At 48.6% G+C, this 14,364-nt stretch overlaps 1 long non-coding RNA gene across 1 annotated transcript; it reads right to left on the bottom strand.

Moving 5' to 3' along the window:
* Positions 1-11,501: 11,501 nt before the first annotated feature.
* On the bottom strand, positions 11,502-14,364 carry LOC118664218. The gene is made up of 3 exons (XR_004970265.1): positions 13,234-14,364; positions 12,684-12,791; positions 11,502-12,565 (listed from the first exon to the last, which is right to left on the bottom strand). It is a non-coding gene; the product is annotated as an uncharacterized LOC118664218 (long non-coding RNA).

The following is a 14,364-nucleotide window of genomic DNA, read 5'->3' as shown; positions in this document are numbered from 1 at the left end:
CCACACTGTCCCCTGGTGGTCAGTGCATGTCATAGTGAGCAGTTGAACTCCTGGTCTCCCGGTAGAACTCCTGGTCAAACGACTGCCCCAAGGGACAATTTGCATATTAAGCTTTTATTATATAGGACTAGAGGCCCGGTGCACAAAAATTTGTCCACTGGGGGGGAGGGGGTCCCTCAGCCCGGCCTGTGCCCTCTCGCAGTCTGGGACCCCTCGGGAGATAACGACCTGCTGGCTTAGGCCCACTCCCGGGTGGCAGAGGGCAGGCCCAATCCCTAGGTGCAGCCCCTGGTCGGGCTCAGAGCAGGGCCGATTGGGGAGTTGGGGCACCGCCCCCTGTCATGCACAGAGCAGGGCGGATCGGGAGGTTGAGATGCCACCCTCAGTCACGCTCAGGGTAGGGCCGATTGGGGGGTTGGGGCACCGCCCCCTGTCACACTCAAGGCAGGGTCGATGGGGAGGTTGCGGCGCCACCCCCTGTCACGCACAGAGCAGGGCCAATCAGGGGGTTGGGGCGCTGCCCCGAGTCACGCACAGAGCAGGGCCCATCAGGGGGGTTGGGGAGCTCCTCCCTGTCACCCACAGAGCAGGGCCGATCAGGGGGTTCGGGAGCTCCCCCCTGTCACCCACAGAGCAGGGCCGATCAGGGGGTTGGGGCGCCGCCACTGTCACACTCAGGGCAGGTCCGATGGGAGGTTATGGCTCTACCCCATCACACACAGAGCAGGGCCCGTGGAGGGGGCGTTGAGGCTCCGCACCCTGTCACACACAGAGTAGGGCCTATCAGGGGGTTGGGGAACTCCCTCCTATCAGGCACAGAGCAGGGCGATCAGGGGGTTTGGGCGCTGCCCCCTGTCACACTGATCCCAGTGCCGGGAGGCCTCTCAGCTCCACTGATCCTGGTGCCGGGAGGCCTCGCGGCTCCGCTGATCCCGGTGCCGGGAGGCATATTACCCTTTTACTATATAGGGTAGAGGCCTGGTGCACGGGTGGGGGCTGGCTGGTTTGCCCTGAAGGGTGTCCTGGATCAGGGTGGGGGTCCCCACTGGTGGCCAACCTGGGTGAGGGAATGATGGCTGTTTGCAGCTAGTCACACACCTTTCAGGGTGGGGGTCCCCACTGGGGTGCTTGGCCAGTCTGGGTGAGGGGCTGAGGGCTGTTTTCAGGCTGGCGGGTGACTGAAGCTCCCAACTGCTCCTTTCTTTTTTTTTTTTTTTATTCTGGGCCAGCTTTAGCTCTGGCTCCAGCTCTGAGGTCCCTGCTGCTGAAAGCAGGTATCTGGTTTTTTTGCGTTCTATAATTGAAACACTGTATCAACTCCAGCTCTGAGATCCTGGCTAGCTGAAAGCAGGTTTCTGGGGTTTTGTTTAGCTTCTATATTTGTTACAATGTTTCAAACTGCAAGCTCAGAGGCCGGCAAGGCAGGCGGGGAACGTTGGATTCCTCCATCACTGAAGCAAGTAAGCCTCATGTTAGCTTCAAGCTGCCTGGCTGCCGGCTGCCATCTTGGCTGGCAGTTAATTTGCATATCGCCCTGATTAGTCAATGAGAAGGGTAGAAGATGTACGCTAATTACCATGTTTCTCTTTTATTAGATAGGATGGCCTCATATTTTAATATCTGGGAGTCAGTTAGCCACCTGCCTACCTTTTGATTGAGAATGGTCCTAACTTGATGTGGAGTGCTGACAATTAATGCTCCCCCAAAGGCCAGCTTTCTCCTTTCTCCAGTTAATAGGGCAGTCACCCTACAGACTGAACGCACTCAGGCCATCCTCTAGTAACTGGATCTAGTAGTTTAGACAAGTATGCAACCGGTTGCTCTTTCCCCCCATACTCTTGAGTTAGAACTCCTAGGGCGGTTCCCTTATCCACATCTATATTTATAAAGAGCCAGGGGCCATCACACACAATGAAACAGACGACTGGACGGACGACCGAACAGGCTGAGTGGAGCGACAAGGCTGGCAGGGGGGTTAGTGAGGGATGACCAAACGACTGAGCAGAAGGCTGCATAGGGCGACCAGGCCAGCAGGGGGAGTGGGGAGGGGCAACCAAACGACCAAACAACAGGCTGTGTGGTGCAACCAGGCTGGCGGGGTGGGGGTGGGGGGAACAGTGAGAGGCAACCAGGCTAGCAGGGGTGGCAGTGAGGGGCGACCAGGCCAGCAGGGAGGGCAGTTGGGGGCAACCAGGCTGGCAGAGGGGGGCAGAGGGGCAACCAGGCCAGTGGGGGGGGGGGCAGTTGGAGGTGACCAGGTTGGCAGGTAGAGGCGGTTAGGGGTAATCAGGCCTGCGGGGAGGGGGGGCAGTTAGGGGAGACCAGGCCAGCAGAGGGGGGCTGTTGCGGTGACCAGGCCGGCAGGGGCGGCAGTAAGGGGCAACCATGCTGGCAGTGGGTCCAGTAGGGGTGATCAGGAAGGCAGGCAGGCAGGCAGGTGAGCAGTTAGGAGCCAACGGTCCTGGATTGTGAGAGGGATGTCCAACTGCCAGTTTAGGCCTGACCCTGAGGGCCTAAACTGGCAGCAGACATCCCCCAAGGGGCCCCAGATTGGAGAGGGTGCAGGTTGGGCTGAGGGGACCTTCCCCCCGCCACACACACACACACACACGAATTTCATGCACCAGGCCACTAGTTAACATATAAATGGAATGATCTCTCCAATGAGGGTAACACCAGCACTGGGGCAGTCACTAAGGACTCTTTGAGAGCTTCTATTAACTGCATCTCCTCAGGTTTCCAAAGAAGGGGATCTGGTTCCTCATCTAAAAGTTTGAGGTACATTCCCTTAGTTTTAGATGCATAAACATCAATCCATAACCTACAGTATCCCACTAAGAATTTTCTAAGTTCCTTTTTAGTATTTGGGAGTGGCATGCTAGTAATCCCTGAGATCCTTTCTGGACTTAATCATCTCTTCCCTTCACTTATTAAATTTGTAATTTTAACAATTCTTGAACCCAGTGGGTCCTCAGGGTCTAACCCAGAGCACTTTCTCATTTGATCTTTAGTCTTGATAAACATTCGGGAGGCCCTTCTTCACCTTGCTGAATGTTAAAGGTCTGAGACCGGGGAACTGCTGCCCTAATTCCTTTAATGATTAGCTCCCTGAGGGCTCTCATGTGCCCTCGATGGGCCATGTGGTTATGGTCCCACTGGGGCTCCTGGTTTGGGAATTTTACCTCTGCTGGAAGTGCCCCTCCCACACCGCCATAGCTGACCTTCGAACCATAGCTCTCTCTTCTCCCGAGAATAGGATTCCTAAAACGGACATTAATTCGGTCCACGTATATACTTGTGGGCCTAGAAATTGACCTAATTGGCCAGGTACACCACATGGGTCTTCCAGCAGAGGCTTTAACTCTTCCTTAAGCTCCCTCACCTCTGAACTGGTGAGCGGGGCATTACAAAGCCTATTCCCCCTCCTCCCAAGGGCACCTCTCTCAAGGGGTCCATTGGGAGGCGGTTGAGATGATGGGAAGGGTAGGCTATGAATATCCTTTTTGCATTGTTCCAATTCCTTTCGTAATCCAGGAGAAGAGGTCTCTGGTGGCGCAGAGGCTTCCTGGCCATTGGAGCCTTATCAGGAGAGCCCCCCCCCTTGGGGGGGGGGGCTGGATTGTAAATCGCCATCTTGGGTGTTCCCTCAGATGTCTCCGGTCACAGAGGGAGGGGAAGGCAAGGCTAGGCGTCCCATTTGTCTGCCTGCCCTTGTTCTCTTTAGGCTTCTCTGCCTTTATAGGGAGAAGGACGGCTAGCCCCTTCCTCCAACAGAGCACAGTCAGTCTCCTCTTGAGTGACTGGACTTTTATCATTAACATATTCTATGTGAAGCTGACAAACCCAATCCTCATCAGACCCGAATCTGGTTTTAGAATAGGTTCCTGTGTCCAGATACAAGGGCAATATTTTATCATCTGCTGCTTACTCTTCCCTTTAGTTCTAGAATGGAGCATGCGCCCCAGCGGACTATCTGGGGGAATCTGATCTTCCTTCCCCTGTCCTCTTATCTTACTTTTGGAGGAGTTTCTGTTGCCCATCCCTACAGTGTAACTGTGTGTCTACCAGAGGCTCACCCCCCAATTTGGAGGTTTCTTGCACTCCTCTCCGGAGTTGCTTCGTCCGTCTCCGGCCGTGTCCCTCATGCGAATATATCCTATTGTGGGTGCTGTTAGCTGTGAGGTCACGCAGGATATGCACGGAACTGCGGATTGGACTCCACACTCACTTCGAGTCTGGGACGTGTCTCATTCACACGCCCACAGCCTCCGGGGTGTCACGACCACCAAGGCAGCGCTTACTTCTCTCTGAAGCCTTTGGCACCTTGGTCTGTGCACAGAATGGTCTGGTTGCCTGGGTTCCCGGGCTGTCCCTGGTTACCATCTCCTTTCCATCCGGAGTCTGTTGCGGGCTCGAAGTGTGGTAGGTTTCCCTCTCCCAGAGGCCACCTTAACCAGATGGTGGGGCTGCCTCCTCTAGGGAAGGGGGCCCAAAGGACCCTCCCAAGTGGCTAAATCCCGGACAAACCCCCAGATGGTTAGAAATGCCCTCAACAGTGTCACAGGAATGAGACAAACACTCGAAACTGTATTGGCAAGGCAACTGTCCTTCTGCACAGAAGGGTGCTCCCGCCAGCTGGAAATCATGGGCAAAGCACACCCAATGGGAAGTCCCTTGGGTTTTATTTCCTGACTTGGGTCTGCCCTGCCCCTCACTCTGAACTTTGACTTGATTGGTCAGGGCTCAGAGCCCAGGTTCCCATTATTGCATGATTGGCTAATTCAGAGGAAGGGGAGGGGTAAGATGGAGCCTAAGGTGGAGGCCCCCTGAGAGCCTGAAGGTCGTAGCAAAATGGCGGGACCTAAGATGGCAGTGAGCTCCTTTCTTTGACAGGAAAGATCGCTGGTTCACTCTCACAGTCTGGGGTGTGCAATCTTCCCCGACGCAGGCTAAGTTTCATTATTTCCTGACAGGGTCCAGACAGACCTCAGGCTACGTCGGACTCGACCTACGTCGTTTTGTGGTTACATCGCCATCTCCCATCCTATCTAATATTAGACAAACATGGTAATGGATCGTACCTTCCCTATGCAAACCCCCAGCTCACATACCCGTAAACTGCCCATTTTGCATACCCATTCTTATCCCTTTCGCCTCCTTCCCCATGTAATCTTTGTCCTTCCGCCCAATGTGAGCAGCTGGCTTATGGTGGGCGCAGAGCAGATTTTTGTGGATGAGCTGCAGCTCCCCCACGCTGCCCGTAGGATTGGAACAAATACTCATACATGGTTCAACCTGTCTCTGCTGAATTAGTAGTGACAGGCGGCCCGGGCCCATTGATTGTCCAGTTACAGTTTTACATAGCTGGATCCTTCTTATTCTTCGTGTCTCCAAGGAAATGTCTTTCCTCAAAGACCACCCCGCCACCCCCACCCTCCCACCCACACACACCCTGTCCTCTATCACAGGATCTGGCTTATGTTCTTCATAATACTTATTATAGCTATAATTACTTTATTTCTTCACTTGATGACTTGTTTATTGTTTGTCTTCCTTGTTAGAATATAAGCTTCAGGCCCGGCTGACGTGGCTCAGTGGTTGAGCGTCAACCTATGAACCAGGAGGTCACGGTTCAATTCCCAGTCAGGGTACACGCCTGGCTTGTGGACTCAATCCCTAGTGTGGGGTGTGCAGGAGGCAGCCGATCAATGATTCTCTCTTATCATTGATTTTCTCTCTCCCTTCCTCTCTGAAATCAATAACAATATATTTTTTAAAAAGAGAATATAAGCGCCAGGAGAGCAGGAACCATGTATATTGTGCTCCCCATTGCACCCCAGCGCCTGTACAGTCCCTCGAGTAAAGAATGCACCAAACAAATGCTCACAAGTGAATAGCATATGAGTGACCCCATCTTTAATGCAAACTGCCTCACTTTTCTGATTCCTTCCTTTCAACTTGCAAATTGGTAGCAGACACCCGGTGAGAGCCAGACTCCCCCAGCCTTGTCTGCCCTGCACCTGCTGCCCTGGTTCTTCCCTTACACGACCAAAGGGGAGCTGTTTGTCCAGGCTTCATCACCTCCAACTCTGAAGCAGGTCTTGGCAGTATCATCAATAACCTCTTTATTGTTAAACCCAAGGGCACAGGCTCCCCTTTGCCGCCTCCTTGACCTTCCCACAGCCACGTTCCTCAATTGTGTTCTGCACAACACTAGCCCCTTGTGCTGCTCTGGTGGAAACTGTGTTCCTGTTTCTCTTATTAGATACTTGTGTAGCTCCCTGTGCTTCAGCGCTGTAGCACTTAGCATAATTGCAGCTAATTGATTTGCTTAAGCAGTTAACACTTGATTTTCCTGAGAAATGTAAACTCATGAGGGCAGGAACCCTGTCTGTTTTGTTACTGAATAGCCCCATAATTCCAGCACATAAAAGATATTTAATACAGTGGGGCCTTGACTTACGAGTTTAATTCGTTCCATGACGGAGCTCGTAACTCAAATTACTCGTATGTCAAATCACTGTGACGTTCGCTGCACCAACTAGCGGTGGGGTATCTGAAGCTGGCTCGTACCCGAATTTTAGCTCGCAACTCAAAGCGAAATATCGGCCAAGAGACGGCTCGTATCTCGAAAAAACTTGTTAGTCGGGACACTCATAAGTCAAGGCCCCACTGTATTTGTTGAACTGAATGAATGAACGAATATTTCCCTCTGGGAAATTCACAATGTGAATCCTATCTAATAAAGAGGGAATATGCTAACTGACTGCCATGCCCTCAAAGATGGGTGCCCACAGCCACAAGTGTTGGCTGCCCAGGTGACCAGGGCCGGCTGAGGCTTGCACTGCCAGCAGTGGCAGCAGCAGAGGTGTGATGGGACATCACCGTCCCCTGATCGCCAGGTCACCTCCCACCCCGGAGGGCTCCTGGACTGTGAGAGGGGGCAGGCCGGGCTGAGGGACCCTTCTAGTGCATGAATTTTCATGTACCGGCCTCTAGTATTATGTATAAAATCCCACACGAAATAAATTCTTTTGTTAATCATCACTCAAGAATATTTTTTCGCCGAAACCGGTTTGGCTCAGTGGATAGAGCGTCGGCTTGCGGACTGAAAGGTCCCAGGTTCGATTCCGGTCAAGGGCATGTACCTGGGTTGCGGGCACATCCCCAGTAGGAGATGTGCAGGAGGCAGCTGATCGATGTCTCTCTCATCGATGTTTCTAGCTCTCTATCTCTCTCCCTTCCTCTCTGTAAAAAATCAATAAAATATATTTTAAAAAATAAATAAATAAATAAAAAAGAAAAAAAGAATATTTTTTCCATTGATTTTCCAGAGAGTGAAAGTGAAGGGGAGAGCGAGCGAGAGAGAGAGAGAGAGAGAGAGAGAGAGAGAGACTGATGTGAAAGAGACACATGGATTGGATGCCTCCTGTACACATTCCCACCAGGGCTGGGGATCAAACCTACAACCAGGTATGTGCCCTTGATCAAAAATTAAACCTTCTACCCTTCAGTGTGTGAGCTCAGTGTCTAACCACTGAGCACACCAGCCAGAGCCTACACAAAAGAAATTTTTTATTTTTTAAATTATTTTTAAAAAATCTTTATTATTGAGAGTATTACATATGTCATCCCTTTTGACCCCATTGCCCCCTCCACCTCGTTCCCCCTCTGCCCCAGGTTTTCACCACCCTATTGCTTGTGTCCATAGGTAATGCATATATGCATTGAAATTCTTTGGTTAATTTCTTCCCATCCCCCCCCCCCCCGCTCCCTTCCCTCTGAGATTCATCAGTCTGTTCCATGTTTCCATGCCTTTGGTTCTATTTTATTCATTAGTTTATTTTTTATTGAGAGAGAGAGAGAGAGAGAGAGAGAGAGAGAAGCATTGATATGAGAGAGACACATCAATTGGTTGCCTTCCACATGTGCCCCAACTGGGGCTGGGGATCAAACTACAACCCTTTGGTGTGCTGGCTGACACTCTGACCACTGAGCAGCACCAGCCAGGGCTTATCAGTTTATTTTGTTCATTAGATATCTTGTTTGTTTATTTTGATTTTTAAGCTCAATTGTCAATAGATAAGTATTCATTGCCATCTTGGTTTGGTAGTGATGAACTCCTTTAGTTTTTTCTTGTCTGTGAAGCTGTTTATCTGACCTTCAATTCTAAATGATAGCTTTGCTGGGTAGAGTAATCTTGGTTGTAGGTCCTTGCTATTCATCACTTTGAATATTTCTTGCCACTCCTTTCTGGCCTGCAAAGTTTCTGTTGAGAAATCAGCTGACAGTCATATGGGTACTCCCTTGTAGGTAACTAACTGTTTTTCTCTTGCTGCTTTTAAGATTCTCTCTTTGTCTTTTGCTCTTGGCATTTTAATTATGATGTGTCTTGGTGTGGTCCTCTTTGGGTTTCTCTTGTTTGGGACTCCCTGTGCTTCCTGGACTCACTAATAAACTCATTTTCAGTTTAAACTCGATGCTGGCTCGTCTTTGAATTCTTTTCTGCACGAAGCCAAGAACCGACACTGGGTCACAGACTCTCGGGTCCCAGACCACCAGAATGTCTGTGTCATTAGAAAACCACCAAACACCTTGAGAAATTGTATAAAACAAACATTAGAACAAGTACTCTCCAGTATTTGATATTGTTGAGTGCTCACTATTTCTCCATATTTTCCTTCCTTGGCTCCCACTTTTCCTGGTTCTGTTTCTTCCATTGAAGATTATCTCACGCATAATCATGGGGTCAGCAGCCATTTGTGTGTTGACAACCACCAAGTCACAAAGCCCTCAGGCCTATGACACCATCTAGTGACTAGGTACATCTATTCTTGCTGTCTCATTAGCCCTTCATTCTGTGTCCAGTGCCCCCAAGCCAACCCCTCTTCCCTTACTGTATTGTGTATTTTAGTTAATGGTATTACCAAGCATCTAAGCCCAAAACCAAGAGATCTTAGCCTTGATTGCTATCATCATTTTACCACTCTGAATTAAATTGACCATTTCAGAAATATTATTTACAACTTAGCTCTTTTGTCTATACCCACTGTCACTTTCTTGATGAACACATTTTTGAAATCTATTTCCTGCATTATTGCAACAGCCCTCAGAATGTTCTTCGTATACCAGTCTTCTCCCCATCCAATATATCCTTCATACTGCTATTAAGACTGGCTTCTTAAAACAAATTTCTGGCCCTAGCAGGTTTGGCTCAGTGGATAGAGCATCGGCCTGTGGACCAAAGGGTCCCGGGTTTTATTCCGGTCAAGGGCACATACCTTGGCTGCAGGAGCCTCCCTTGCCTGGGCCCTAGTTGGGGCATGTGCAGGTGGCAACCAATCCATGTGTTTCTCTCACATCAATATTTCTCTCTGTATTTTCTTCTCTCTTCCACTCTCCCTAAAAATCAGTGGGAAGATATCCTCAGGTGAGGATTAACCAAAAATTGTTCATGTCACTCACTCCCCAGTTTGAAGGTCCTGATGCTTCCTGTTTTCTAGGATAAAATTCAAGCTCCGCCAAACCGGTTTGGCTCAGTGGATAGAGCGTCGGCCTGCGGACTGAGGGGTCCCAGGTTCGATTCCGGTCAAGGGCATGTACCTGGGTTGTGGGCACATCCCCAGTGGGGGGTGTGCAGGAGGCAGCTGGTCGATGTTTCTCTCTCATCGATGTTTCTAACTATCCCTCTCCCTTCCTCTCTGTAAAAAATCAATAAAATATATTTTTAAAAAAAATTCAAGCTCCATAGATCGGTATACAGGTGCCAGCCCGCAACCTCTCCACCCTGAGCTCCTGCCTCCCCTTGCTCTTAATATCCATCCTCTCTCCCCCTCCTTCATGCCTCCCTGTACAGAATGTTAGTCCAGTGTAATCAACATTAACTGGGTACCAAACGCACAGAGGAAGAGATTAGATTTGTGGTTACCAGAGACGGGGTGTGGGGACATGCCTCCTGGCATTGTTTTTACCAGCTCAGGCTGCTGTAATAAAACACCAGAGACAGCGGCTCATCAACAGAAACCTAGTTCTCACGTTTATGGCAACTAGAAGTCTGAGATCAGGTGCCGGCATGGCCAGGTTCTGGGGGCCTTTTTGGGTTGCAGACGATTGACTTCTCATTGTTTCCTCACATGGCAGAAAAGAATGCTATCTAGCTCCCTCGGGTCTTCTTATAGGAACATTAACCCGCCGGGCCGGCTGGCTCAGTGGTTGGGCATTGCCCTATGACCCAGAAGGCCGCAGGTTCGAGTCCCAGTCAGGGCGCATGCCCAGTTTGCAGTGGGGGGCGTGCAGGGGCAGCTGGTCACTGGTTCTCTCTCATCATGGATGTTTCTCTCTCTCCCTCTCCCTCCCTCTCTGAAACCAATAAAAACATATTTAAACAAACAAACAAAAAGAACATTAATCCCATTCATAAGGGATTCTGATCTAATTACCTTCCCAAAGCCTCCAAATGCCATCACGTTGGGAGTAAAGTTTCAACATGTGATTTCGGGGGGCCACAAAGGTTCAGTCCATTGTAAGCACCCCTCTGGCGGCACAGGACTGGCGTTAGGGGTGCGCTCAGAAATGACGGTAGAAAAGGTGTCTTCTTCGTAGAGATGACAGTTACAGTGACGGGGACAGACATGCTCTCCCAGGACGGTAGGTGTAGCTGAGGCAGGCGGAGCAGGGGTGAGCAATGAACTCAAGAAAGAGCACGTGTAGGAGGCAGGTAGAGGAAGAAGACATGGCAAAGAATGCCAAGAGGAAGAGACAGGCCGAGGATAACAGGCAGAAAGTGGGGTCCAGCACCAAAGGGGGGGATTGCAAGGAAAAGTTATGTCAAGTGTCACAGCAGCCCAAGAAGATGAGACTGAAAACTGATCTTGGACGTTTTCAGGCAACTACAAGGTCACCGATACCTTGGCCAGAGCAGTCTCAGCAGAGGGTAGGCAGGCGATAGTTTTTAGTGGGTTAGTACTCATGTTTATCGAATGCGTATTATGTGCCAGGCGTGTGCTCAGTGTTTTATGCGAATTATGTCATGTAATCCTCTCAGCAACCCTCTAAAGGGAGGCAGACACAATTATCTTTTAAAAATATATATATTTTTATTGATTTCAGAGAGGGAGAGAGAGACAGAAACATCACTGATGAGAGAGAATCAGTGATTGGCTACCTCCTGCACGCCCTCTCACTGGGGATCAAACCCAAAACCTGGGCAGGCATGTTCCTTGACTGGGAATCCAGCCTTGACCTCCTGGTTCACAGGTGAACACTCAACCACTGAGCCACACCAGCCAGGCTATCTCCTTCTTCTCCTCCTCCTTCTCCTTCCTCTTCCTCTTCTTCTTCCTCCTCCTCCTCCTCCTCCTCTTCCTCTTCTTCATCAAATCATCACTGGAGGATATTTGCACTGATTTTTTAGAGAGAGAGAAACGGAGGAAGAGAGGAAGAAAGAGAGAGAAAGAGAGAGAGAAACATTGATGTGAGAGAGAAACATGGATCAGCTGCCTCCCGTTCATGCCCCCTCCAGGGATCAAACCCACAACCTGGTGTAGTGAACGATACTCAAACAACTGAGCCACCGGGCCAGGCCCAACTTGTGCTTCTTTTTAACAATTTCCCCAGTTTATTTTGACATCTTCTCTGACATGTAGCCATATGAATTTTAGATTAGTTATCTGAAAGAACACAGAAATTACCGATAAATTAAGCACTGAAGAATACGTATCACCACATCAATATTTAAGCATTTCAACATAAAAATTTTCCAACTCTTATCAACCACAGATAAAGCAGCTAATGAGTCCTTCTTTCTGGATATAATTGTGGCTCAAATAGAACACATAAGCTGACTCCCTTATGCTACAAGCTAGACACAAACTAGGAAGGATTGTTATTCCATCAGCCTTTCTCTTTCCTACAAAAACACGGTGTGAATGGACACACTCCTGGGCTGTGAGCCCCGCGGGAGGGCCTCTGTCACCTGGAGCAGGGAGGCCGGGGCAGGGAGCTCGTCCTCACTCTCCCAGACTCGGGGAAGAGGGAGGGCAGGTGACGTAAGAGGCTCCCATGCTGACAGAGGGATTAGGTTCTACTTGGTTGTTCTACGATTTCGTCTGTAACTGCAGCAAAGCAAGAGGCCTCACTGGCGTAAGAACACTTCATGTGCCCCATAAACTGTCGAGTCAGATATTTATTTTTTTGCCAAACACAACCACGGATTTCCATCCACAATTATTTCTAAGGTAAGAAACAGCAGTTGGACGCAAGTACCAGCACTGGCCTTGAGCGACGGAGGTGACCCTGGGCTGGGGCGGCTGGCTGGTGAGCCTTCTCCCTGCAGCCCCTCAGACACTGCCGGGCCCGGCCTCAGCGTCACACTCATCCCCGCACTCATCCCCGCACTCATCCCCATAACAGGTCTTCAATAATGAGCTGCTTCTGGGGGTCATAGCTCCCAAGTAGTTCAAGTGTAGCTTTGCTGCTATTGACGATGACTTTTTCTAGTCCAGTCTCTCAGGTTGCTCTCATCCATACACAGCATCTCATCGATGTGACAGGCCTCCTCAGGAACCTGCCGGGCAACATGATTCATGGAAACACCATGCTTCTCCATGCAGCTCTGCCCTCGATAAGCAGGAGGGCTTCCTACTTCGGGCGTGTGGGTCGCTGCACTGTCTATCCCCACTTACCTGAACCGTTTGATCAATTACAGGCTTTCTGAAAACTGCCTCAGCAGTGGGTGGTCAGATGTTACCCAGACATACACAGCACCTACTTCCATGCCTGCTCAGCCATCTCTGCGCACAAACACCAAAACATATTTTTTTATTGATTTCAGAGAGGAAGGGAGAGGGAGAGAGATAGAAACATCAATGATGAGAGAGAACCATTGTTTGGCTGCCTCCTGCACACCCCCCATGGGGGATTGAGACTGCAACCCATGAATGGGTACTAACCAGGAATCAAACCATGACCTCCTGGTTCATAGGTCAATGCTCAACCCCTGAGCCTAGGTCAGTGTTCAACCACTGAGCGACACCGGCTGGGCCCACTAAATTAAAACTTTATAGGATAAAGAACACTCTCCAGAACACATGATCTGATAGACGAGGCCTACGTTACATGCAATGAAGTTGAACTTGGCAGTAGTTTAACATGGAATGTCAAACAAATTAGTATTTCTCATTGTACAAAGCTGTTTATGTAGATGGCATGCAAGAACAAAGGCATGATACTCACATTTTCACTAATCATCTGTGGTGAGTTTTAAAAAGGCATCTGAGGAAACTGGAAGATTTCTTTAACTATATTTCAAATAAATTAGTTATAGATGTACTACTGAACTGCTTTCAATACCAAATAAAATCTTAGTGCAAACATCAAGGTTGCTGGTCACTCCAACAGACTATCACACTCATTAACAGAATACAAGTTCTGAATTAATGTGCATTAAGTAGGACAAAAGCAACAATACCAGTTACTGCAAAATTCATTTAGGCACACTTAGTAGTCCATTCTAAGTGTTTCTTCTCATGTAAATTACTAAAGCCTGTTTATAGTACTAAAATTCTATCATTCAGGCATCAATGATTACATTTCAGGAAAAAAAATCATTTATTTTGGTAATAGCATTACTGCTATATTCTAAAAAAGAAAAAAGAAAAAATATTAACAAAACGAGTGTCCATAATAGGATACACAGGGAAAAACATTTTAGGAAAAAAGTGTGCTTTTCTTGAACAGCAGGAATTATAATGTAAATTACCATGATTGGCCAACACCACAAAATCTGTGAGACAGGTACAAATTTGAACACTATGGGTACATTATTTTCAATTCTGTTTGTAAGTTTCTTCTGTATCTGTTTATACCAATACATGACAAATAAAACACACTCTTACACACACACATACAAGCGATTGTTAAATATTGAGCATGGCTTGCTTCCCTGACTCAACTTAGAAAATGTTAACTGACATCCCAACTTTTTTAAAAAAATGTTTACAGAAATCATAAATGAATGTGAATAGTAGTTGAAGAATGGTGGAAAAGTGATGGCAATACAATGTGAGTGGATGTAAGAAAGAATGTACCCAGAACTTGGCTGAGATCTGCAAATGCATGGGAAGTCTTTTCCTGTGGGCCTTGTCTGAACCTAACTAACGCTCATAAAACATACAGTAGCACAGTCCGCTGACACCTGGAGGGTCAGGCCTAGAAAAGTGCACATTTTAACAATGGAATGTTTCAGCAGGGATGTAAGGACAATCCTCCATCTATCCTATCTAATAAAAGAGAAACATGGTAATTAGCCGTAACTTTGCTGCCCTTCCCATTGGCAAATCAGCGAGATATGCAAATTAACTGCCA

Source organism: Myotis myotis, unplaced genomic scaffold (assembly GCF_014108235.1).
Source record: "Myotis myotis isolate mMyoMyo1 unplaced genomic scaffold, mMyoMyo1.p scaffold_m19_p_10, whole genome shotgun sequence".
NCBI lineage: Eukaryota > Metazoa > Chordata > Mammalia > Chiroptera > Vespertilionidae > Myotis > Myotis myotis.
This window is presented reverse-complemented; position numbering and strand designations above follow the sequence as displayed.